Genomic DNA, 26,729 nt, shown 5'->3' with positions numbered 1-26,729 from the left:
CACTGCCAAAGGAAGTTTTGGATGCTAAAAGTTTAAACCAAAAAGCTTCTAAACAAATCAACGGAAGAAAAATCCACCCAAACTTATAAAGACACTGTCTCTGTCTTGAGAGGTCTTAAAGCTGCAGAAATCTGGAAATTTGAAAAACATACAGATGAATTTCTGCCCTATGTCTGCCCTGCACTTATAGTCTATAGCCATTACCAGTAAGAAGATACTGAGCTAAACTGTTTGTTTGCTTTACTCCAGGACTGCAGTTTGTACAGTCTTAAAGTGCTTCTTTGATGAGTGGACTGTAGAGAATGTGCCCATGGTGGTGTCACAGGCACTCAGGAAGACTGGAAGGAGCTTTGCACAGCCTGTGCATAGCAGAGAGTGAGAAGACAAAGCTCATCAGATCACTGAACCATGGAGACTCTGCTTTGGCCTCTGAAATATGGCCAGGGAGTGAACTACACTTACGGCATTTCTCAGCTCCCTGCGTCTCCCTAAGGCACGTGGCTGGAGACCACCAAGATTTGTCTCTGCCCAGTGATGAAACGGTCAGCAAAATGATTTGCACATAGTCATATGTGGACTGGGAGTCCCTTCCCTTAGGGGATGTCCTCCCATTATTTCCCAGGTTGAAATCTTAAAAAGCCAGAGCACAGTAAGACAAAAAAATTCCCCAACACCTTTTGGTGCCATTACAAAGAAATCATACTTCTTTTGCTGACTGTTAAAACATATTTATGGGGATATTGGGGGAACTTGGAGGATGAACAAGTTAATGTGCATGGTTTGATCACAGAGGGTGTTACTCATCAGCATTAGGACCAAATACACTAAAGTCACAGCTCTCATAGAATTGTAGAATGATTTTGCTTGGAAGAGACCCTCAAAATCATTGAGTCCAGTCATTAACTCAACACTGTCGCTGCCCCATGTCCCTGAGAACCTCATCTCTGTGTCTGTTCAACCCCTCCAGGGATGGTGACTCCACTGCTGCCCTGAGCAGCCTGTTCCAATGCCCAACAGCCCTTTCCAGGAAGAAATTTTTCCTAATATCCAATCCATGCCTGTCCTGGCACAACCTGAAGCCATTTCATCCCATCCTCTATCACAAGTGCTTTTTGCACAAGCAGGGGAAATATCTGTCTTATGTTAGCATAACAAGAGAAGACATCTCCTCATCTTCCATTTTCATAGCCTCTCAAACCTTTCTTCTTTGATGGGAAAGCCTAGCTCAAAGATAAGTATTCATCTTTCTCTTTGCTTTTCTGCTCCTGCTTCCTCCTCTCTCGAGATAATATTCTTGTAGCTAATGCTCCCCACTTTGCTTGTGGCAAAACTTCCCTTGATTTCATGAGCCTCGGGTTCAGGTCCCACAAAACAATGGGCTGTTAATGGGAAGCCTCAACCAAGCAGGGCATGAGCCATGAGGATACGGACCTGGGCTCAGCTGGTATTTCAGGTGTTGTGCGACCAGGCAGGACAGAAAAACAGAATTGGACCTAGGCAGAGCTCAGTTCATTTCCACCTTTATCGATATTTAACCAGTCTTGGATGCTACCCAGGAGTGACTTGGCAGCCAGTTCCGGGCACGGAGCACAGGTGTGATGTGCTCCTGCCAGTTTGCCTTGCTCAGAAGATGGGCAGCTGTACCTTGCACTGGACGATGCTTCCAAGCAGCCTTCCAGGGTAGCCCAAGGTAGGGCCTGCATCCTTAGATTAGCCTTGAAATGGCAGAGACAAAGATAACCACGTGAAGGTCCCTGAGAAAAGAGGGCAGACCAAAATGAAAGAGAGCGTTTCCAGACATTGGGTTGTCCAGGACTGGGGCTACATCAGTTCCTAAACGCCTCGGAGAAAAAAGGACAGAAGTCTTTTAATAGATGGAGCAGGCACTTTCTTCCAGCTCTTCAAGACTTTCTCTCTCTGCCAAGCAGCATGGTTTCTGCCTTATCTGGATTGACCTTCGGCCAAATGGCTTCGATCCACAGCTCCGTCTCAGCCAGATTTTGCAAGAGGAGGGAAATGGCACATTCAGGCAGGGGTAACAGAGCTGGGTGCTGCCACCCTAAGGCACCGAGAGCTTCATCACCCCTTTTCAGGGAATTCGCACATGTTTTGAGGAATATCAATTGCAAGAGTAAGCCTGGTGGGATGGGACAAGCTGGAAATGGAGGAGGTTCTGGTCTAGCTTCTGACAGAATGGGGAGGTTGAGTCAAAGCCCCTTGAGCTCTGCTCCAGATGTCTGCATATGCGCTGACACCAAGATAAAAATCTCCATGAAACTTGATTAATTAGCGAAGAGATTAAGAGTTAAAAAACCAACCAACCAAATAGAAAAACAACAAGGATTGGAGCAAGTTGAAATTTTCTGTATTTTCCATATTTTACATCCTGAAATTATTTCACAGCAGAAATTCAACTTTCAATAAAAAAGAAAAAATAGCATTTTTTTGGAACGAGATTTTGTGCATGGATTATGAGGGCCAGCAGAGGGAGGAGAGGGTCTGTCAGCCCATGGCACACAGGCTGATATTTTCCAGTCGTTCGCATTTTCCTCCAGTAGTGAAGGTCATTTTCAAATGGAAAGAGGACCCTTACAAAAATTCAACTTGTTGTTAATGGGCTCTCGTGAAAAGCCTTGCAAGGAAGTGGAAAATAGATGCATATATGTTATAAAAACAAGACATACTCTAAGAGATTGTCAGAATTAGGTAGCAGACTGCTGCAAGAATTGGTGCCTGAGCTACCCTGCTTTTTCCCTTTTCTTATCTCAGGAATAACCCCCCCTCTTAAACATCTCATGTCCCTTCCTGGAGCACCCCCCATATATTTTTTCCTATATAAAGCAATTGTATAACAGCTCCTACCTGGCTCCTGCTCTGCCAAATCACTCCTATCACCAAAAAAATCACAGGTTTTGTACCTGAAATAACAGCATTGCTGGGCAGAGGGTTGGGATAAAGGTTGACCACTTGGCACCCTGTCTTGTCCAATGGTACTTGCAGAGTTGCAGCTTGATTGGATTTAATTGCCTAGGCTCACAGACGGTATTAACTCGCAGGTGTGAATGGAAAATTATTAAAACATAGAAAGAAACATAATTCAGCTCAGCCACAGATTCAGAGCTGCTAAGAAGACACCCTCTGCATAGAAAAACAGGGAGATTTTTACATGTTATCAACCAAGAAAGCGGGTGCGAGACAGAAGACCAAAGAACATGTGTGTGTGCAAGGGGGAGAAAAATAATTCAGAAATACCTGCAGTAATATATGAATTGAAACGTTACCCTGCAAGTCACTTTTTTAAAGACAAAGAAACTACTTACAAATATAAAGTTCCAGACTTGGGCACATATGGCATAACTGCAGGGTAATAAAGAAATGGCCCATTAAGGAATGAACTGCTTGTTTAGCATCTACCATGCCCGCTTTATCTTAGGACTTATCATAGTAATTGCTTGGTAACATACTAAAAATATTAGTTTGTATTCCACAATAGGCCCAGGAGAATGAAGAGAACAGGTTTCAATTTTAGACATAACATCACATCCTTAGTGAACAATGCTTGTAAGCCAGTAATATTTTAAAGTTTTTAAAGTTTATGATTTAAGGCCACAGATCAGAGAGTTACATATTTGTCTTCTAGGGATTCTTAAACCCCATTATTCTGACAGAACTAATTAAGATGAGAAAATATCAAATGCAAACCAGTTTCCCACTAACCATCAGCCGAAACTTACTTGTTTCTGAGTTAACTTTCAAGATAATCAGCAAGTTTCAAAACGTTAGGTGAGATTTGCAAAAGGACTTTTAGCAAACCTTGTTTTGAACCTGTTAAAGTCAAGAAAACATTGAGAAAATGTTATTCATAGGTAGCTGTAAAATAATATGGCTATGGAGAGCAAATGAGCATATTCTGCATGCGTAGCCACACCCGCTTTTGTGTGTATAGATTTGGAAGGTATAAAATATTCTCTCAGCAAGTCCAAAACACTTTCTCCTGCTCTGTGCAACAGATGAGAAGATCCAACCAGCCATTTCTACCAAACACCACAAAGAAACTCTGCAGGTATCTGCTCAGGCATTGAGAAAATCACTCACTTCATTTCATCTTTCCCCCTCATGACAAAACCCCATCCCAATGCACTGTTGCACTGGGTCACTGCAGAAGCTCTTTGTTCCCCTGCAGACCAGCCCATTTGTCTCCAAGAATCTAGACTTGATCACAAATGTATTTTTAATGCACTAGTGAAAAGCGTTTACTTAAAATTATCTCATTTTCCCTCAGGGAAGTTTCAATTAAACAAACACATAATAATTATTTCCTTTAATTACTCATCTCTGCTTACCTGGAGCTAGGGCACCTTTGCCCTGTTACTCATATGAAAGCTGTCAGATTGATTCATTAGTATTTATTTGTTTCTTATTTTCGAAATATATCAATGTACTAGGGGCATTTAATGAAATGCTGCCGATGTCAAAGGGAATTTTTTCCCTAGATGTTGGCAGCATAGGCTCAGTTCCTATGCAGTACTTGGCAGCCTTTTCTAACGCAGCAAACAAGCCAGCTGGAGCAGTTATGGGGAGCTACCAGGACCTAGACGTGGTGCTTTGTCTCCAAGGTTTTCCTTCATCGTACCACACTTAGCAAATATCAAACCTGCACTGTGTCACCAAGGCTTGCCCCAGCTGGGGGATATGGAAGATGGGGTGACGTTGTTTTTATAATCATAGAATCATGTAATAGAATCATAGAATAATTTTGACTGGGAGTCATCCTCAAGATCATAGAGTCCAACCATCGACCTAAATCTGGGACTAAACCAAGCCCCTGAGAACCTCATCTACGTATCTTCTAAAAACTTCCAGGGATGGTGACTCCACCACTGCCCTGGGCAGCCTGTTCCAATGCCTGACAACCCTTTCCAGGAAGAAATTTTTCCTAATATTCAATCTAAACCTCCCCTGGAACAACTTGAGGCCATTTCATCTCATCCTATTGCTTGTTTCTTGGGAGAAGAGACCAACACCCTCCATGCTACAACTCCACTCCTCAAAACAACCCAGTAGCAATTCTCATTCACATCTATCCTGCTCGGTGTCTCTGCTGAGCCCACCTCCAGCAATGGAATGGAAGAATACCCTTCTCTTGAACATCCAGCACTAGAGACGTCCAATTCTGCTCTCAGGTTTTACAGCCAGCTGTCCCCATGCCTCTGCCAACCTGTAGAGTTCTCGTTAGTGCAGGAGCTCTTACAAATACCTCCGTGCCCAAACAGTCTACTGGTAGAGCCTCTGCATTGTCTCATCTCAAAATACTGATGGCAGAGACAGGCACAGCAAAGATTACGAGAGAAAAAAGGGGGAAGAATGTGGTCCTGAACCCATCACCTGAAGCATCTGTCAGCCCAGTACCCTGCAAGCAACAGTCACACCCAGCCCTGCCAAAACACGACTGAAGTTTTGGTGTTTTCATCCTTGTTCACATCCCCACAAAGCTTCCTACAGTGCCTGAAACCTGCTGGTTTTGCCTTAGAGAGCAGTACACAGTCAGTCAGCTGGGATGCAAACAAGAAAGGGCTGGACAAGACCTCTTAAGGCAGTATTAACTTGACAGATAAATTAAATTATTTTTAATGAAACCATGAATTTCAAACTGGATCTCCCACTCCCAGCCCTACCCACTGTCCCTTCAAGCCTTGCCAGGTCTCACCTGCATCTTTCCAAGCTCCCACCCAGACCCTGTTATGCTCTTGTTGTAAAATTGCATATTGATGCCCTAAGGAGTAGGGCAAATAAAATCGATCTTCCTTACACTGCTGAGCAGCCTCAGGCACTGGTGAATCACGGCAAGACTGTGGCTTTTACCTCCCACAGAATCCCCTGGGGCAGGAAGGAGTCCAGGTTGAGTTGTTTGTTCTTTAAATCTCGGTTTCACGCGGTGCAGTCATGTAGAGAGAGCTTTCTCCTACCAAAGGAAACAGAAAATATTTTACATCTCCTAAATATTTCCAGGCCTTCAATCGTGTCCTAAAATACTCCATATTTGCTTCCTGGGAAATGCAGCCCTGAAACAATTTTTCTGAGGTACCCAAATGACCTGGTGAAGGAGCTGTAATGTCACCATGGGGCAAAAAGCACCTTCCCATATCAGTATTGTAGCTGAGAACTTTCTAGAGATGTCTTGTTAGAATTGAGTCCCAACTTAGGTTTGCAGAAGTGTGTCTTTTACAATGATCACAAATAACCAATCTTTTAAAAACAATCCCCCTATCAAAAAGGATCAAAATCAGTCTCTGCAGAAAGTTTAGTGAGTTTATTTTTTTTTCCAAGATGCTTGGCTGTCTTCTCTTTAAAACAACATCCTCAGCCTTCATTAATGTTCCTAAAGATGTTCTTCCAGTGGAAGGCATCACGCAAGTCTGCATGTGAACAGAAAATATTGGCAAAGGACAGAAAAAGATCAGGATCATCTGGAACAATCAGCCATCACTTTGTAAGTGTTCTAAGAAAAAGGAAACATGCCATGAACACAAGATTTTGAAGGCTTTACAAGTCAGCCTTCGGTAACCATGTCCAAACTGCTCACGTGTGTGCAGCCAGTCATGTACACATGCATTTGCAGGATCAGGGCTTACAGAACCAGGACACAGGGGGAGTTAGAAGATAATTATCCAGAGAGACCTACAATAAATATCTGTGGGCCAAACAGCACCATATGTACTGTATATTGATTTGCTAGTAAAGGGATTACTTGAGTGATAGTGTCTATTCTGTATATTATTCAAATACAACAGATGGGAAATTGGCATGCCCTGTAAAATACAAAATTCAATATTCACCCAAGTGGGCTGATAAATTATCATAAACCATTTATGAATATCCCTCAACCATGAAGCCTAATAATAAACTAAAATTTAAAAAATGGAAGTCTCAGCCGTGCTTTATCAAATGGCAGACATGGAGCCATATTCTGGAATAATGGCCCTGTTCTACTATCCAAGCTGATCCTAGGCTGTGTCATCTTCTGCAGACAGTCCCATCAGACCCAAGAGAAGGTACTTTACTACCGATGACAGAAAGAGGAGGCTTGATTCCACCTTGAAGAGGAATATTAATCATGAGAGAGGTTGGCATGAACTGGGAGGTTTAAAAGAAACAAAGCTGAAGGTATGTGACAGTAGCACATACTTTATTACACTATTTTTCCTGAGAAGTGAGTAAATAAGAAAACCAGAACCGTTTGACTGAATGAGAGTGGGAGGAAGATTCAATAGTCCTAGACAAAGACATCAGCATATTGAAAGCACCATGACTACAGGATTCATGCAGAATATTTCACCTAAGGCAGCCAACACAACACAGTGCTCTCTGATCACTCCTCATCCTGTTGAAAAGACTACTAAACAGAGACTTCAAAAAATAATCTCTAGCAGGGGACAGCATCAGCTTTAACCATCTTTCCAAGTAGACCGCTGTTTTACATTGGCTATGAAGTGGACAACAGCAGTCGCTGAGTTGTCTGGACATTGAGTATATTGTGAATATCACAAGCAAAAGCCAGATTAGAAACAAGTGTCCAGTTCCCAGTGACCTACTGGGCTTTTCACATTCCTACAGACAAGGGAGATTCCTGACCCTCCCAGAAACCAGTTGTGGCCCCGTTTGAGCCCCACAAGCATGCATCATACAAATAGGAATAATTCAAGGCAACAAAAATATTTGGAAGCCCTAAGGAGGTTGTTTTCTGATCAAAGAAAAATTTGGTCTGGACTGCATGGGGAGGTTTTTTCCTCAATGAGGATAAATTTGGGATTGGGGGCACTGATGGGGAGAGAAGGGAGGCTTGAGGGTTGCAGTTTCATTTCTGCAGGAATCAACCTCAGCAATTTTGGCTGGAAAATAGGGGGAAACAAAGTCTCTACATAGAGGGTAGAGTTCAGCATAGTCTAATAAAAAGCAATTTCTGTCTCACAGCAAACGGCTCATACCCGGTCTTAAGTGCGCAGTCAAACTGACACATGAAAATTAAGAATATCCTCTGTCTTCCTTCTGTTAATTTAGATACTTGATAGACTCTTTTGTCTAGACTGAGTTATGGCACGTTCCTGATAAACCTATCTGTAAGCTGTTAAGAGTATTGACAGGAAGTTAACCAACGTGGTACCATCTGGACCAGGTCTAGCCAGTCTCCATGACCATGGCTAGTGGTGACCGTGTCTGTCATTTTCAGGCTTATTAATTAGAAAAGGAAAAATCACCCCCTAGACACACTATTTTTATCAATGAGTCATTCTAGAAATGATAATAAAACTGAAGATTTTTAAAGATCTTGTTCTCCAGAAGATAAGTCCTTCAGAAATGCTGCATGTTTATTCTGCAGCATGTATAGTCGTACCAAAAAAATGTATCTAGACAAAAGAATCATTATTGTGAGTAGGTCTGCTGAGAAAAAAAATTAAAGGTTTGCTTTCACCCGTAGACAAGATTTTCAGAATGAAGCGGAAATAATTCAGAAGGAATTTATACTTAGGAGATTAATCTTCAAACGACACACAAAAAATAAATTACCTGATTTGTAGTATTTTTTAGCATCCAACAGCCTCGTTCAGCTTTCTCCTTGAAAGAAAGGCCACCTGTTAGAGCACCACAATATGGATTTATCTCTTGGTCTTTGGAAAACAACCCAAAATGCTCTTTTCTGCTCTTCAGAGATCAATTCAATGTTGTGCATCTCTGCACTTCACTCTGTTCTATCTGTAAACTGGCACATCTAGAAAGAGTCTCACTTGCATGAATGTTATTCCTCTGTTAAACTCACTCTATTCCTATGGTATAAACACCTTTGTTAATTAATTCCAATAAATTAGAGGATGACTAGACTGGGAGGCTAGAATTGCCTCTCTGGTTTTATCACTCACCTGCTCAGTTAGCTGGGACACTTCATCTCTCAGGCTTTCTATTTAATTCCCTATACTTTGTCTGTCTTGCCTATGAAGACCACATAGTCCTTGAGGATCTCTGTGCCCCAGGCTCCACTGAGGTCAAAAGTCGCTGTTCATGAGATAAACAGTAATTGCACATCTCATTATCAGTACCTGTGCTAGCTCCTTCAGGGGAGAAACAGGAAAGGAAGAGAAAGAAGGGTGCATATGTTCTTCTGTGGCTGTGCACAAGGAAATGGGTGAAAAGATATCCAGTGTCATCTCTTAAATCCAGCCCTTGGGACAATAGAGCTGGACAGACCAGTGATTTGGAGCATTTCATTTGAACTCAGATACTTTACAGACATTAACTAGTCTTCACAGCACCTTCTCGCAATGGTCAGTCTTGGGGAGGAGATCTGATTCATGTCCACGATACATTTTCTCTAGCAATCACATACAGCAATTCTTTGGGATTTCATCCTTTTCAAGCCATTGACATCTCTTTCCTCCTTCCACTTTTCTTCTTTGTCTAGCACATAAGAATCACCAGACTAACAGCACAGAACACCTCAAGAGACCCTTTTAAATCGTGGTAAATTAGTGTCCTGACTTTCAAGACCCTGCAGCTGTCCCTGTTGATCCTGCTTAGTCTAAGGCAAAGAGGTCCATGAAGCTCCTCTGCTCCCCTTTTTATACACTGTCTTGAACTTTGGGACCATTGGGCTGTAGGCTGACAATACGTCTTTGTTCTTGGCAGTGTGGTCATGGTGTGTAGACAAGAGTAGCTGCTGGTACACTGCTAATCTCAGTTTTGCATCTTGTGCCTGTGAGAAAGAGAACCCGGCCCATTCTCCACCCTTTTTGAGATAATGCCATCTCAAAGCCATACTTTGGCTACTGGTTCCCCGTTATACTTTTTTTATTACAAATAAAGATTTCAGGCTGTGATCTTCTACAATCTTAGTTGCCATGCAAACTGGGTCCTTTTCATCTTCCCAAGAACAGTAACTTCTACCTGTAGAATTCAATTTGCATTCAGATGTTTGATCACAAAAATACAGGCTTTTCTTCCATCCCTATTACTTTAACATTTGATTTGCAAGTGACAAGTAACATCACTTTTGTATTTGTGTAGGTTTTTGCGCCCCAAAGTAGCAGTACACTAATGTGTCATTACTATAATTAAGAAATATAGGACGATTCAGTAGCAAAGAGATAAAAAAGAAAGAAAGAGAAGCCCCCTGCAACATAATTGGTCACTGCTATGAATCTTTACTCAGGGGACAGATAGCACGACCAGAGGTAATAGCTTACACACGTATTCTTGAGCTGTGCAATAGATGGAAAAGTGTCCCAGATGGATTGGGCAGGGGCTTAGTTCCGGGATTATGATGAGACAGTGGGTAATTATTGAGTGGCATTGCCTCAGCGCTGATTATATCTGCAAGCTTGTTCCTTTCCTTCAGAGGAAAGCATTGATAAAGATAAACCATGCTGCTCTATGTCCTTCATGTAGCACAAAACAACACATTTCAATCTAACAGGATCAGGTCTCCACTTTGATCACAATCTGTTACCTAGATGTCTTTGCAAATTAATCAGCCCTGCTTGTTTAGCTCCAGTCAGTTTGTACTGCTAAATTAATAAATGTACTAGGAGCAACAGAATACATAATTAAATTCTACAGTTTAATCTCCACATAATAATTTTGACCTTAGTCTGGGGCCTCTGTTATAGCCAGCAACACGTTGAATAGACACAGACCTTGCAATGCAGCTTACACTAACAATTTACCTTGAACGATTACTCAGGGGCACCATAATCACAAGCTACTAAAATCAGAGAAAGCAGGATGCACAATTAGGAAAATAAAATTGTAGCCACAGCTTCTGGCTATATAAAATAAAAGGGAGCTAACGCAGCATAGACATACATCTACCTCAAAAACTATAGAAAGTTACTCTGCCTTGGTTCAGGCAGAGTCATTTTGTATTTCCAATATCTGTATCAAATGCAATCCAGAAGAGTGGGGGGCAGCTAATGTTCCCAGCAACACTTTGGAGAGAATGGGCCGTGCCATTAAAGAGTTTTCTGTGCCAGCCTTGTCAAAGGCAACACCATTGAATTATTATAGCTGTTTAATATATTTGTATATAGTGGACGCTTTTTGCCTATATTACATGCAACTAACATCCAAATCTGTTACATTCCCACCAGCAAATAAATGCCTTCCCCCATGGAAATTCAGTATCTTGCTGCAGGAGCTGTCAAGGGCTTTGTTTTGTGCATTTACACACCTGCATCAGCTGCAGGTTACCCAAAAAAAAGACCAAAGCTGTCTAGTGTTGCAGTAATGTGAAGGGAGAGGTAATTTGAACACACTTCTCACAGAACTCCATGAAGAAGGGGTAGGGTGACCACAGAGAGCTTTTACCTTTAACTTGCAGTATGCAAAGGATGTATTCTAGAAGACTCACAGAACCCCTCCAAAAGACGGGAGCCAAAGGCTAAATGTCAGCATTTAAGGCTCTGCACCTCCACTGCACCTTCGTGTGCTTCCATACTCACTGACTGAGCAGATGAGAGGAAGACAAGAAGACAAAGCCTCCTCCAGAGTTTCCATCCACCTCTGCTTTCTCTACAGACATGGCAGCTCATGGGTACATGTGCATCCTCACTACTGACAGCCAGCACATCTGGACAGACATCCCGGATACTTGGTTCATCTGTGAACCTAGGACATTTCTGTGAGGGTTCTGACCTCCCCAAAAGTCTGTGTCTTATTAATATACAAGGAGGTACAGATCTACAAAGACAATTTGGAACAGAAGTCCCACTTTGTTGCACAAATGCTGGTTTAGATCTTAGCTTTGTATTGTCATGCTTTGCCATGAGTGTTCTTTAGTTGCAGAACTGTTGGTTTGACTCCAGGCTCTTCAGGGCAGGAATGGTATCTTCTTGCCTTTGCCAAGTCTCTGACAAATAGCTCTCTGGACTTCAGCTGAGGGCTCTCATCACTGTTTTAGTAAAACAACAATAATAAATGTACGATGAAGCTACTCTCTAACTCTCCTCGCAGATGTTTTGTTGCAGAACGCATCAAACACCTTGGTGGCCACTAAACAGGAGACAGAGCAAGTAAGGCAGACTTTCAAAGCTTACTGGTGATTTCAGTGCTCAGCTTGATACACCTCCCAGAACACTCGGCGAGAGCCGACAGCTTGCTGTGGGCAGTCTCTGAAGTTGTTTCTACATAGGAATGTACAATGCAAACTTACCAGGTGTTCTGAGAACCCTGAACTCCATTCTCATTTTACAGACATCAGGCATCTAGATTCTCCTATATCCACACACTGAAAACTAGCTGATTATTTCCAAAGAGATTACCCACTATGAATCTCTTCGTTCCACTTGCATCTTTGGGAGGTTTCTTAACTAAATAATTGCATGAGTTTCAGACAACGTCTCAGTGTGTTGATAGGATCAGCTCAGATATTTCGTTGACTTTTTGTTTTGAGTACTAAGGCTGCAACATGCAGCAGAGTTGCCTGGAGGATATGCACAGAGCAATAGTGAGACACACTGGATTAAGCTCCAAGATGAACCTGCCATCCCCATGCTTAACTTCACCCTTGCTTGCCTTGAGGAGAAAGCTCAGGATCCCCACGGTAAAGAGGAATTGCTGGCTGCCACATATCCAACATTATTAGGTTTTAACATAAAAAGGCAGTGGTGAAGAATGCTGTAACTTGTTCCAAAACTAGCCTAATTAATCTGGACCAATTGGTTTTGACTGGTTGTTTTGAGGTCAGCAAACGGAAGAAACCAACGATGTCATGCTACTGTGGTTAAGCCAGATCCTCGATCAGTACATAATGGATTACTAGAACTTGTTCTGTTATAAGCAGCCCTGTTGTAAATAATAAACTGAAATACTTGCTTTAAAAATCAACACATTTGAAGAAATACAAGCAGAACAACAATGAAAATATCTGGCAACAATCGTATTTATGCATTTCCTTTAAAATATTTTGATTAAAAACCAGTTAGCTGTCTTAATGCTTTGTGATTCGAGATAGTATCACAAGATTAAAAGCAGTTTGGCAGCCAACATTTGGTAGACCACATAGGCAGTAAAAAATACTGATGGAGCTTGGCCTTTTTGTCTAAGACCTCAACTGTTGTAGCAGGCACTGGAATCCTCTAAAGAACTGAAGGTAAATTATAATATTATTCACATATCTACAAGCTAATTCAGTGTTACTGATCCAAGTGTGAGCAACACTTGAAGAATTCAAAATAATTTAACATCAGTGGTCAAACTCTCAAACTATGGGCAGTAATGTCATGGGATGGCATAGAATTACAGCTGGCAGTGCATGCTTAGACTTCCAAGTTCTCTCAGCTCTACTGTCAAGGTGTAAAGTCTCTGTGAGCTCACAGTAAAAAAGCCTGTGGCCAAAGATCATGTATTACAGGTACATATTTTGAGTCCCAATCTATGGTGCAAGCTTGTTTGCTATTTACCTCGTTGTTCTTCTCCATTACTTACCAAGGTTTAGATGCAACTCACTGCAGAATGGGGTAAATGGGTGAACCAGAAACTTACTGAGTCAGATAAAATGTTTCTAGAAGCAGTTAGCAGCCCATAACTATGTCTTGATCTGATGGGAACACAGCAGAGACGCAGTAGCAAGTGTAGGGGGCAGATTCTTGACGCTAATCATCTACAAAAGCAATAGCATCACAATGCATGAGAGATGGCAACACAACCTGCTGAAAGGTAACTGAATACCAGAGCAAATCACGACCACTGGCGTCTACTGCCAAGCTTGCCCATGTCTGTGTAGGAAAGAGGGAACAATTGTCCAGCCGTGCAGCTCTTGGGAAGTGTTTTGGGTGGATAGATGGATAGATGAGTGGATGGACCAAGTTCTGGCATAGTACAGTGGGACTCATGAGGAAAGACATGTTCAACATGGAGTGGTCTCTCTCTGAGCTATTCATCTGCAGCTCCTGTTAATAAATGGATTGGGACTGGCACTTTTAGTCTCTGATTCTTCTGATGTCTATCTTGGTCACCTAGGCTCAGATGATTTTAATGTTTTTGGGCTGAGCTGTGTTCTGCTTGCCTGCCAACTACACGCTCTTCCTTGTGACAACTCTCCCAGGCCACTGTCCCCAGGTGCCGCATGCTGGGTAGATAGTGAAGAAGGACTCCATGGTTGGAGAACAAAACCCGTCCTCTGCACAGAGAACCATTCACAGCAAGGTTGTGTGGTGGCTCATGCATTCACCCTGGTCACACAGACTAACCCCCCCACATCTATTCAAAAACTTCCCTCCTGCACTCTGTTTCTTCTACATCCATCAAGGCTGAGCGTCGGTGTGATAAATGAGGCCTAAAGTGGTATCACAGAATCCCAGAATGTCAGGGGTTGGAAGGGCCCTGGAAAGCTCATCCAGTGCAATCCCCCCCATGGAGCAGGAACACCCAGCTGAGGTTCCACAGGAAGGTGTCCAGGCGGGTTTGAATGGCTGCACAGAAGGAGACTCCACAACCTCCCTGGGCAGCCTGGGCCAGTGTTCTGTTACCCTTACTGAGAAGAAGTTTCTTCTCATACTTAAGTGGAACCTCTTGTGTTCCAGTTTGAACCCATTGCCCCTTGTCCTATCATTGGTTGTCACCAAGAAGAGCCTGGCTCCATCCTCCTGGCACTCCCCCTTTCCATATTGATCCCCATGAATGAGTCCCCCCTCAGTCTCCTCTTCTCCAGCTCCAGAGCCCCAGCTCCCTCAGCCTTTCCTCACACGGGAGATGCTCCGCTCCCTTCAGCATCTTGGTGGCTGCGCTGGACTCTCTCCAGCAGTTCCCTGTCCTTCTGGAGCTGAGGGGCCACAACTGGACACAAGATTCCAGGTGTGGTCTCCCCAGGGCAGAGCAGAGGGGCAGGAGAACCTCTCTGACCTACTGACCACCCCCTTCTAACCCACCCCAGGTACCATTGGCTTCCTGGCCACAAGAGCCCAGTGCTGGCTCATGGTCACCCTGCTGTCCCCAGGACCCCCAGGTCCCTTTCTGCTGCACTGTTTTCCATACTAAATTAACATGTCTTACAGCCTTTCATACTACAGAGAAGTGCAGAGCACCTTACCACATCCAAGGCTCAGGTCTTTTCGCAGATGTTTGTATGACAATCAAGTACAGTACTTAATATACTTGTGCTACTTTTCATATGTGCTCCAGGTAAAATTATCCAAACCACCTTCCTCTTTACCCTGTGTGCATGCAATACTTATTTTCTTTACTAAAACATTATACATTATGGAAGAGCAACCAGACGTTCTTTGTTTTAAACATTTATAGAAATGACATTCTTATAACTAATTTATTAATAATTTATTGTATCAGTGGTTTATATTAACTATTATTATTATTACAAATAGTAAGACACTATCAATTTAAATTTACATATTTATAAAAAAAGGGAGAAGAACTGCAAAAACAGAGTTAAGAAGAAAATTTATGATTCTTAAAGAAGAGTAAATGGACAGACTTTTTATACTGAAAGGACAATTCAGGCAATCAGCCCTGCTCACCATTTATATCAATTATAAATTTAAAGATTGACGGGAATATGGAAATTTCTGGAGGCCAGACGTATTAAAAATATTATACAGAATTGTCCTGCACTGCTCTTAAAATATAAACTCCAAACCTGTGCATAATGTTGGAGGAGATAAGCATTTGCAGTCAAGTTGTTGATCCAAAGAGAGTAATTAAAGAAGGTGAGGTCTAAACTTGTCAAAGTCATTTTGCCCTACTTTCCTATTTATAGGTTTCAAAATGGAAAAAGCCTTCAAAAGGATTTGCATCCTAGCTTCCCTCTGTAAAATCCTTCTGCAAGAGATTTGAGAATTAGCTGCTGTGCCTGCAGTATATTAAAATCTTTGACAGCCATGCACTTGGGGAATCCCTGGGAAAAAAGAAACAACAATAAAATAACCACCTCAGTTTGCTTCAAAAGCTTCACTGTCCCACTTGAAAGAGGAGAATAAACCACCCCTCTTCCTAATTGTTCTCAAGGTTTATCCATTCTGTGGGGTCCGTCGGTTGGAAGAGCCGTGTGGCTGGGCTGGTGGTGAAGTATCTCCTGCAAACCCCATGGTTTGGTTGGAGGAAGAGTAGGTTTGGTCATCTTTTCACCCAAAAAATCAGAGCAGGCACTGGAGAAGAGCTGTGTGAATGGTACAGACAAGCAGTTTGAAACACGTCTTGCAGGAACTTGCTTGAAAAGACAAGTTGAGAGAGACATCTGGGTTTTGGCACCTTTGAAGAAACAAAATAAAATGGTTTGGGTAAAATTTTCTCTACTTTTTCCTGTGTCAGTAATTTTTGACCTTCTTTAAACTCGGTAGAAATATGTTGATAGAAATGTTTTGCATGAAAAAGAAAACGAGTTGTTAACCTTAAAAGCTGAAAATCTCCACATTTTTGTTATTCAATATTTTTAACAAAACCCAGAAAAATCCATCTTGAAAAAAAATTTAAATTGCAACCCTGATGGAAAAAAAGAAAAAAAAAATAATAAAAAAAGAAAACAAATACATGACTTCAGCGCAAATTGTTCAACTGCTACATTCTCAGCTACGAGAAAATATCTTTCAACTTTCAACATCAAGTTTTCCATTCATCACAAAAAATAAGAAGCTTTCTTTGAGCAGTTCTCCAATAGACCAGACCTGTGCTTTTTAAAAGCCACAGTTGAGCCCCGCTTTGCTCTGTGACAGCGCAGTTAAATGTGACTTCTGGCTCAATGTATATTCTTATGTCCCACAGGCAAACGAAGAAGCATTCCATGAGTAGACAGGTATGTGCTGTCAGGGACACTGCATTATCAGACAATAAACCTTCTAACTTCCACTTATCTTAGCTTCCTTGTGCTAGGCTATGAAAAGGCAGGGAGCTATCTAACCCAAATATCATACCTGTGTAAGCAGATAAGATTAAAAGGACAGCTAAAGTGATGAAAATTAACATATTTTGGGCAAGCTAAGCAAAATGCTGACTCATTTTCTAAACTGTTGAGATTATTCGGAAACATAAGTCAGTGAACAGGTTGGTTTCTCACTCAAATGTCCAAGCCATCATTAGGAAGTTTAAATGTTTCCCATCACAAGAATTAAAAGTGAGCTGATGTGGGCATATATCATAAAATAAATTGCTTCTTCTACCCTGGCACTTTACAATCCTGAGGGATGAGTAACGCATGAGGAAATGTGGCTTTTTATGCCCACAATGATCTTGCTGAAGGAAAACGTGAAAAGTGTCGTTTAGATAATTAAAAATGAGAACTAACAGAAACAACATCCAGAGACAATTAAAACTTGCCCAGGGACAAGAAGATAGGCTGGATACTTCCCTTCTGTTCTACTGCTCCTGACTTTGTGGACCAGATTTTTAGCTGTGTAACATGATGTAAGTCCACCCACAGCCAAGAGTAAGCTGGTTTGCAACAGCTGAATGTTTAGTCCACCAGCTTTATGTCATTCTAAACTCCTCATTTTAATTCCTCCCGTTTTTCCATTGCTATCACCCTTCCAAGAGAGCATCCATCCCCCAACACCTTATCTACAAAGGGCTCTGCAGAAGATATGACCCTGCAGCTACTTGAGTGTCCTGGGAGGAAAGGCTGGCTGGCTTGCTTGTTACTGTCAAACTGGTTTAGTTATTTTTTTTCATCCTTAAATCATAGCCTAAATTACCTGGAAGTGAAAGCAACGTTTTAGAAAAGGAAAACCCACTCTCCACTATGTATCGATGTCTCTAACGGGACCCTCAGACCCAGTTTTTCCATCTCCAGTTTTAAATGAGTCTTCAATAACATCCTTATTTGCTACTTCTGCATTGCTCCCACCACCTCCTCACCTGGTTTGCAGGGATGCGGAGTCGTAGACTTCCCTAGCATGTATGTCACATCTCAAAATCTGACCCTTAAACACCAAACTTTTTACCCCAAATATCACAGGTATCCGGACTCAGGAGCCAAAAGCTCTTGCAAGACCATATAGTGACATACCGGCGGTAATTGTTGTGACAAGTACCCTGTGAGCAGTGTCATTGGAGGCGACAGTCACCGGCAGTCTCCAGCTTAGCAGCAAGGTCACTGGGGAAAGGCAGTTTCCACTAATGCTGTCAGGCAGCGGCCGTGCACGGTGCAAATGCGGAAAAAATCCTTCTGTCCATGAGCAATTCCTGAGTGATCACCATCCTAGGGGGCAAAAAATAGCAAGGAGAATGACAGATAAAGCACAACACTGAAAAATGCCTATACTTGTCCTCCTCAAATGAAATATATATATATATATATAGCACAAAGGAAAGAGATAGGGTTTGTTTTCATTTCTACAAAGTATCTCTGCTAAGGAACTGGTAAATCCATGGGCCTGGAGGACACCTATAAAGCAAAGGAGACCAGGATGGAGACCTTCTTCTATTTTCATGGCTTGCCCTTGTACCCCAGCAGTGTGGTTCAGCGCTGCTAATCTTTGCAAGTGAATATCTGGGGAAAACGGTCTGTTTTCTGCTCAGGGAACTGAGCACAACTCCGTTGCACGTGGCAGAGGTTCTTAGTTCTCCGTGCACTCAGGAACCTCCTATTGCAAGGGCTGTATGGGTGTCAATGTCAAAGAGACATTCAGTTGGAAAGAGGATGCTCTGCAAACTGATATGCAAATAAAAGCCATCAGCGAGGAGATGCAGCAGACACAGACATTGTGCTCTGGGTAAGTTCAGCATTGTACTGACCCAGCCTTCCCTGGAGGTACCACTTGCCCAACAGGTGATGTTTGACTCAGTGGTCATGAGGTGACAATGTGCTAGAAATAGGAAATTCATATCATTTGTATTCCTTTTCCTCTGCTATTCTAAGGGTTGAAAGGGCCACCATTTTAAATTTAATTTACAGGGTATACCGTCTATCTGTTGGAAACACGAGGAAGCAGACCTTGTCCTAGTATTTATCAGACACATGCCGCCCATCTGCTTGAGCTGGGTCGAGGAGGATTTGCTGTTAATCCTTCAGACCCATCTGCAGGGGGTTCAAAATGCTGACCAGAAAGCTAGACAAGATGAGGTTTATTTAATTAAAAAAACTGCTCCAGAGGTTACTGGAAATCACTCTGAAGAAGAAATAGCTTTTGATCATGTCACTTCTAGGGAAGGCGGGAGGGGAAGGGGGGCAGGGGGAGGCAGGCAGAGTTTTGCATCAAAATAAGGCGGTGGCTATCTGTAAATAAATAAAATGACAGAGCTGCACCACATAAAACTGTTCCCATGAGGAAACATTTCTATCTACCTGTTACATCAAATACAGAAAAAACTAAGCTCCCACTGTAGCTTGGATGTTTCGCCACCACATTGCAGGGCTTGGCCTCTAATCTGGGCCAAGTATGAAAGGCAGAAATTGGGTTACTCCTGCACACACACACATGAACACTAATCTGCAGGTTTGTTTGCATGGATCTGGAAAGGAGGCAGACACAACCTAGAAAACAATTCCCAAATTGCAGCAGGTTAGCACTTAAAAACTTGGCATTTGTGTTTGCCTGCTTTTTGGAAGAAACACAAGTTTCTGGGGAAGATGGCTCACCTGAGCTTTATTACTTTAACATTTAATTGCAGCTTTTCATAATCAGGGCTGCGACCATTCAAGATCCATTTATGTGGAAGCGAGAAACAATAAAATCCCATCTACATTTGCTCTGCTGAAAATGGACATCTGTTAGTAACGATATTATTTCTAATGAAATATTATGTACACAACTGGTTTAATGCAGCCCTGCTGTTTGGGAGAAGTGGCTTTTTGTGGGAATAATCCTTGTTCTTCCAGCTCCTCACTGTTATTTCATTATTTTTTATTTAATGCAGGACAATTTTCGAAGTAACTTGTACAACAATTTACCTCTACCTCTCCCAAGGCTCTTTGAAATGATGTGCCTGTTCCTAATGAGATTCCTATACTGGGGGTTACACAATAATTTTGCTCTTCTTTTCTGCTTATTTTTAAGCACAAGCATCCTTAGAAAAAGCGAAAGCAGAGGCAGAGCTGAGCACTGGGGAGATCAACAGGCAGCAAATAGCAATATTCCTGACAATAATAAGCCATGAAACACAGGGTCTGGCATCGCTGGTCCTATACCCGGCACACGGGTGAAATACAGCTCCATCTAGGGACAAGGTACATCCGTCCTGCAGGGAAGATGGATTTTGGAAAGCATGACCAGGAACAACAAGGAGACCTTATTCTCCTGCAGAGTGGTAAGTAAAGATTCATGTTGCCTGGGATCAGATAGTGACCCTTCTGCTTTGTGGCTTAAAGATAAAACTCTGAGCAAAGTAACTTTATCTATAGCAAATTATTCCTTAGCTTCCCATTGCAGGATTTGCTTCACCTTAGTCTGAGGCAAGTGGCACTGGCTACTGTCAGAGCCAGGTCTGATTTAATTTAATAGAGAAATTCTCATGGAAAGTGATGGGGCAAAGTAAAAAAACCTTATCCAAAGATTGTGGAGAGAGAAATTCACTGAACTTCTTTTATGATGACCAGGTTAACCAACTGTGCAGAAATTTGACCATGTAGATATAAGTTCTCTGGTATTTAGCAGGCCAGTAAAACAGATGTTTTCTCTTCTGGATGTACAGCTTCAAGTCATCTGTGAGCCTTTTGATCCCCTGAGCCTCCCAATCCACATCTTTTTACTTTTTACTGAGTAAACTGGGCATTTCCCGTAGTTGTTTCTTCTCAGTCATGTAAATGTGACATTAACCCTTCATAACTGTCCATCTCAGCCCTAGGCCGTGCGAGGGATCTGACACCCAGCCCTGCTCATCCTTGCTACACGAACAGAAGACTTTAATTCATCTTAATATTTTTGCTGGCAGTTATTTCATCCGTTGCAGTGTTGACGGATAGAAATGTGCACCCCCACTTGCCAAGGCAAAGCTGGGCAAGCTTTGGATTTAAGGTACTGCTGAATTTAAATTGCTAAAATGCAGGAGTGAGAGTCAAAACCACTCAGGGTCACAACGTGTTTCCTTCTGCCCAAGCTGCAGCAGAGTCCACCAGATCCTCTTTAACAGGTTTCAAATCTCTGTGGGGCCTGAACATCACAAGGCGAAACATCTATTTCAGAAACCTCACAGGAGTTAAAGGGAATTCTCAAGGAAAGTATTTAAAAAGTAGCAAAGCCCAATTTCCCAGTACAGATACTTAAACCGCACGCAGATCCTGTATTTACACATGCAAAGTGGAATTTGCACATGCAATTAAGTTGATTGACATTTTCTCGCTGTGTAGATACTTTCATCAGCAAACATTTGTGCAAGCAATCAAGTGAGCTATATTTTTAAATGCCCAACCTGGCATGCAGAAGGAAACGTCCCAGCCAGGCAAGGAAACAGAGAGGACGCAACTTAGATGAATTCATCTGAGCGCTTGTCAACAAAGGTAATGAACAGGAAACCAGAGGAGCAAATGACAAAAGCCATTGGTTCTGGGAAAAGTGCCTAAGAGATGGTGTTAAAAGTGTCTCAGGAACAAGCGAAGATCACCTGGTATGTCATTTTTGTCATAATTAGTTGTCAAAGAAAACGGTGAAGTCAAAATCACAGTGGTGCACCACAGCCCTCCTGTTAACAGAGCGAGGCTATCGATCCCATCACTCATTTATTTAGGAGATAGAATTTTAAACAGGAATGAGAACATAGTTACCATCAAATCAGCTGTCAGCTGGATGTCACCCTAGGCAATTAGCATGCTCCTAATGTGCTACAAATTTTAAGCCCAAATTATGTCCTCAGATGCCTGTGTTCAGTTCACACTGACTTTGCAGAACACACGGTTTAGAGCACGGAAACAACAGAAGATCTGCGGGTGGATATTGCAGAGGCTTTAGACAAACAGCCTTGGCTGGGAGAAAAGGAACAGGAGAAGAGATCTACCATGGATGCTGCTAACAGAGCAGAAAGGGTGGAAAACCCTTCCTGCCAGACTGAGCAAGCAAGCCTGCAAACGTGCTGTCTTCTGCCCAAAGCAATGCTGGAAATGGACTATAAATACATTCGTACACACTACAGGTAGTTAGATATTAATATTTCTGGGGCTGATCCTTGGCAGGTATAAGTCACCCAAATTCCGCTGATTTTCTTTGTTCATACCAGCTGTGGCTCCATCTCTGTGTTATTATTAAAGACAATAAATCTCTTCTTTGGGCCAAATTTAGTCCTAGCTGGGTCACTGTGACTGGATTAGCTCCACTGAAACTAACGGAGGAAAGTCTGAGCTCACATGCTAGAAATGAGAACAGAACTTAAAGAAGAAGAGAAGCACCTTCACATATACACATACTTACGTGATCGTATTAGTTGCATGTTGGATTCATTGAACATTTTTCCTTAGAAAAAAGGGGAATTGAACTGCTTTTCCTTCAAAACATGAGATTTCACACAAACCAAGATTGCCTACATGGGGAAAAAAATGTTTCCCAAAAATGTTCCAGTCAGAAAGCTGATGGTTCTTGTTTTGTTCTGCTTGAGCCAGCACACTCCATGCTGGAAGTCTCGTGATTCCCCCAAGTAACTCAACTGCTGGAAGAAATAAGGGCACGTTATGGTAGATACAGTTTAGCCAGTGGTGGGTTTCCCTGGGATCACAGGAAATGTAGAATTACAGCTATTATTAATATAAGCAAGAGGCTGTTCAGGCAGAAGTAAATGATGACCCGATTCAAGCAAAAATATTTCATTTTAGCTCAAAATGTCAACATGAAACACTCTGACATTTGCAAATCAACTCTTTTTAGGAACTATGTGTTCCAATTTGAGATTAAAACAAATACGAAAATACCAGAATTTCCCATGGGACAGAAATTCTATTTTTCAACGAGCAGGAGGAGTTATCTCTATTGAGAGGTCATTTCTCCATTACAAAGCCACTGTTTTCTGCCGCTGTGTCTAAACTTAAATAAAAGACAGTTGGGGATCAAACACTTGTCTCAAAGCTGGATGGCCAACTGGCTTCCACATGCACATGGAGATCCCACAGCTTCCTGATCCAGCGTATCCTCACACAGATAATTATTTCTTAATACCTAACTGGAATTTTCCATGATGCAATTTGTGGCTGTTGCCTCTTGTGCCTCCAAGAACAGTCTGTGTCTGTCTCCTCTGTGACCATTAACTCTGTGGACTTCAAAATGGAGCCATGTGGGTTTATATCCTGCCTGAATCTGGCTGGCTCTTGGAGAACTCCATTACCATTCCCATTCAGACAGATGAAGTCATCATTGTTAATCATCTACCTGCCTATTTCAATCAGCAAAATCCCCAATAACACAACAAATGTTCCTGTGGAGAACAACCCAGCTACGGAATTAATAAATGCACAATGTGGGAGCTGTAGATTGTGTGTGTTGTGGAGGGGGAGGCAGATCCCAGCATATGAGCAGAGAGAAATGGAAAAGCAAACATTCAAGAAGAGCAACATGTAATTCTTTGCACCAAAGCACAGGGTAGTCATGCTACAAAGCTGACGGAAAGGAAAATGCTACATGTATTTTCAAGCCGTTTTCATCATCTTTTAATGCTGGAAACAAAAGAGGGAAGCCAGCTTCCCACACCTCTCCATCCAGTGCTCTGTGGAGAAACAGGGACTTCAGGAAAAACAATTTCAGCCCACATGCCACCAGAGAGTGCCTCACGCATCCGATGTGAATAACCACCACTACATCGCACAAACCATCCCTAACAAAACAGACACCCCGCATGGGGACACCTGCTCTTTTGGTTGCCACTAACATTGTATTTCCAAGGGATGCTTCAACTCTCTTGTCAGAGGATGAGGTCCCCAGTATCTTTGGTAGTCCCCTGTTTTCTGTACCTTGTTACCAGGGGATTGCATCTGACCAAGGGAGGACTTTGCTCCCCAGATACTATGGAAAGGGTTTCTCCAATATAACTTTGGAAGAGACACTAAAATCCCCAGAAGATGAAGCTCTTTCCCAGTTATTCATCCTATAGTCTCATCTTCTGTTCTCTCATCTGTTCCAAAATATTTAGGCTTTACATTTCAGCCACACAAACTAGACACTGTGGACTAAACTTAGGCTTCCACATTATCACAGCAATTACACATCTCCTGTCTCCAACTTCCTTAAATCGAGCTGATTAATATTCAGACCTTGCAATCCCTTGATTAAACAAGACACCCACAAGGAAGACACTAGTAGAAACCAGTTGCCAAACTGGAAATTCCCTGTCAAAAATTATAAAAGAAAAATAGGGAAAAAACCCCCAGCTCTTTCATCTGCTTCCTATGAAGTCTCAGCTGTGTTTGTGTCACTGTGCAGAAGCCAATAAGAGACGATGTCGACAGATGGGGAGCTGAGGACACAATTCACCCAGCCTTCAAGAAAGCTTACAGTCCCGTACTATACATTAATCCACAAGGTCAGTAATGGGGAGGGGGGGAGACACTAACCGTGTAAGCAGATAAAGAATTAAGATGGAGGTAGCAGACAAAGCGGGCATGTCTGCGGTATTTAGCGTGGATGGGGGAATCTGGAGGAATGTCACAGGGGGCATTTCAGCTACGGGGCCCTTTGCCAAAGGCATGGCCAAAGGAGAAGGAAAAAGAGCAGAAGGAAAGAAAAGGTGCAGGAGACACTCACCCAAGTGACAGTCAGTGCTGAACAGGGAGTAAATTAATCCAGGATGACACTAACAGACTAGGATTAAGTAGCTCACCCCTGTCGTTAGGTTGCATGCACATATAGATGAGCTAACAAAGATAGGGACAATGCTTACCCCAAATAATTGAGGACACAAGGAAAAAAAGGGTCAGGAGAAGGTTACAAAAATAGTAGGTTAGGAAGCTTCCAGAGAACATTTTCAAGTCAGCCCTTTCCTCACTCTCTTGTTAAAATATCCATTTCTGTTCTGATCACTTTATATGTCACCTACCTGACTCCCTTTTCATTCTAACTCCTCTCCTTCTCTTCTACCCTATCCAAAATACCAATTTCTTTCCTTGATTCACCTCACATGTCACCTTGCTTTCCAACCACTACATTACCTCCTAGCCCTCCAATGCAATCCTATCAAGCTCATCTCTTTCATAGAAGCCATCAGTATGGTTCAGCTGGTGAGGAGTAACTGCTGAGAAATGTTAACTCAATCATTTGCCATCATGAGTCCAGAGCAGATACAATGCACATCACTTTTTAAAATGTTTAAAACTTTTAGGATACAGTCACTGAACTGAGACTAAAGGGTGGGCTCAGGTTCTCTCTTACCCACACCACTGACTTGGTGCAGGAGCAGATGCATCGTCTCAATTCTGTACTTTAATTTCTCCTGCCCTTTGCCAAGCCTCCAACTCCTTCATCTGAAATCCACCCAGGGAGCTCCTCTTGCTTTGGCGGTATGCAGTGTCTCAGGTGTGGTGCTAGGACCCATTTAAAGCAATCTACAACAGCACAGCTGCCATTAAACGACATGGCTGCATTTCCCCCTCTTCTTCCTTCATATCAGTTGATATGGTCAAATTTTGGTTATTTCTGAGCTTGAGCTGCAATTCACTGCAGAGCTACAAGAACTCTGGAGTAGGGACAAGGGACGAGGTGGACATGCATATGTGGAGAAGAAGGCAGCAAGTGGCTCCAACCTCCACCTCTGAGCTCTCCTGGAGTACGGATAGCACGGACAATAAGAGAGCAGGGCCTTGACTGTAGCTCCGCTCCACCTATGGGTTTGCCTGACCTGTACTTGGAGTTTCTTACAGTGCTTGTTCAGGGTCCTCGGTGCTCTCTCCCAGCAAACTTTCACTCTCCCACACTGAAATAATGAAAGCTGAAGGGTGGTAATGTTCACATCAATGTGAAAGTGGGTTAAATCACGTTTGGTAAATTAAAAAATGATCAATCTCACTCAGAGCTGGCAATGAGATAAGACTTAACTATGTATCAGCCAAGTGGGAAAAAGGAAAGAGCTGTTTACCCTCTAAGGCCTCTGTTAATGGCATCTGCCCAGAGAAGGGACATTCATCAAAGACATGTGGCTATCCTTTTGTTTCAGTTTTCCTTCCTCAAGACTGTTGCAATTAGCATTTCTTAATGCAGCTCAGCTGAAACTGCCACTAATACAATCCGAAGTTGCTAACTACAATGTCATTGTGCACCGTAACGAATGTTTGCTTAAAGATCAATAGGTGAGGCCAGTGTTAATTGTTAAATTAAACATAAACATTGTCAAAACACATCCATCGTTATTCTTCCACCTGATGACATGAACCTGGAGATCCCTTGGTGACCTTATATTCAGGCTGTGTGACCTTCAGGTGGTTTGCATCAGATTATCTTTACCTTATGCAAACTTAGTGTTTTAATTGATCATTTTAGAATATAGCAGACAGCAAAACTCACACAGTCTCAGGAGGTTTTTCTCTGAGAAACATTCTCTGAGGGGGTAAAAACATCTGTAGGTTACCTGGGAACATTTGTAGGGTACAGGGAAACTTGGAGTTAAATATGTCATGCCTTTCATGATAGCATCCATTTCTAACCTGCCTTGATTATCTGCTGGACTCGCGAGAGCCAAGAAGGTGTTGCAGAAGAGAGTATTTCAGGTGACAATTTTCAGGTGCTTTGCTGACTGGTAAGATTCAGTTCCTACTACCTAAGTATGGGAAGAGCCCTGCCCTGCTCCACCTTCTTACTGTGCTGCTACCCTCAGGCAAGCAGAGCTTGCCA

The 26,729-nt window shown here is 42.4% G+C and overlaps 2 long non-coding RNA genes across 2 annotated transcripts; one reads left to right on the top strand and one right to left on the bottom strand.

Moving 5' to 3' along the window:
- Positions 1–15,340: 15,340 nt before the first annotated feature.
- On the bottom strand, positions 15,341–18,902 carry LOC139828033 (uncharacterized). Its single transcript, XR_011739201.1, has 3 exons — positions 18,730–18,902; positions 18,002–18,193; positions 15,341–16,251 (listed from the first exon to the last, which is right to left on the bottom strand). It is a non-coding gene; the product is annotated as an uncharacterized lncRNA (long non-coding RNA).
- A 535-nt stretch (positions 18,903–19,437) lies between these two features.
- LOC139828032 (uncharacterized) lies at positions 19,438–25,529 on the top strand. The gene is made up of 3 exons (XR_011739200.1): positions 19,438–19,496; positions 19,992–20,241; positions 20,773–25,529. It is a non-coding gene; the product is annotated as an uncharacterized lncRNA (long non-coding RNA).
- Positions 25,530–26,729: the final 1,200 nt, after the last annotated feature.

Source organism: Patagioenas fasciata, chromosome 5, assembly GCF_037038585.1.
Source record: "Patagioenas fasciata isolate bPatFas1 chromosome 5, bPatFas1.hap1, whole genome shotgun sequence".
NCBI classification, from domain to species: domain Eukaryota; kingdom Metazoa; phylum Chordata; class Aves; order Columbiformes; family Columbidae; genus Patagioenas; species Patagioenas fasciata.
Note: the sequence above shows the minus strand (reverse complement) of the source record. Positions and strands in the feature narration are given on the sequence as shown.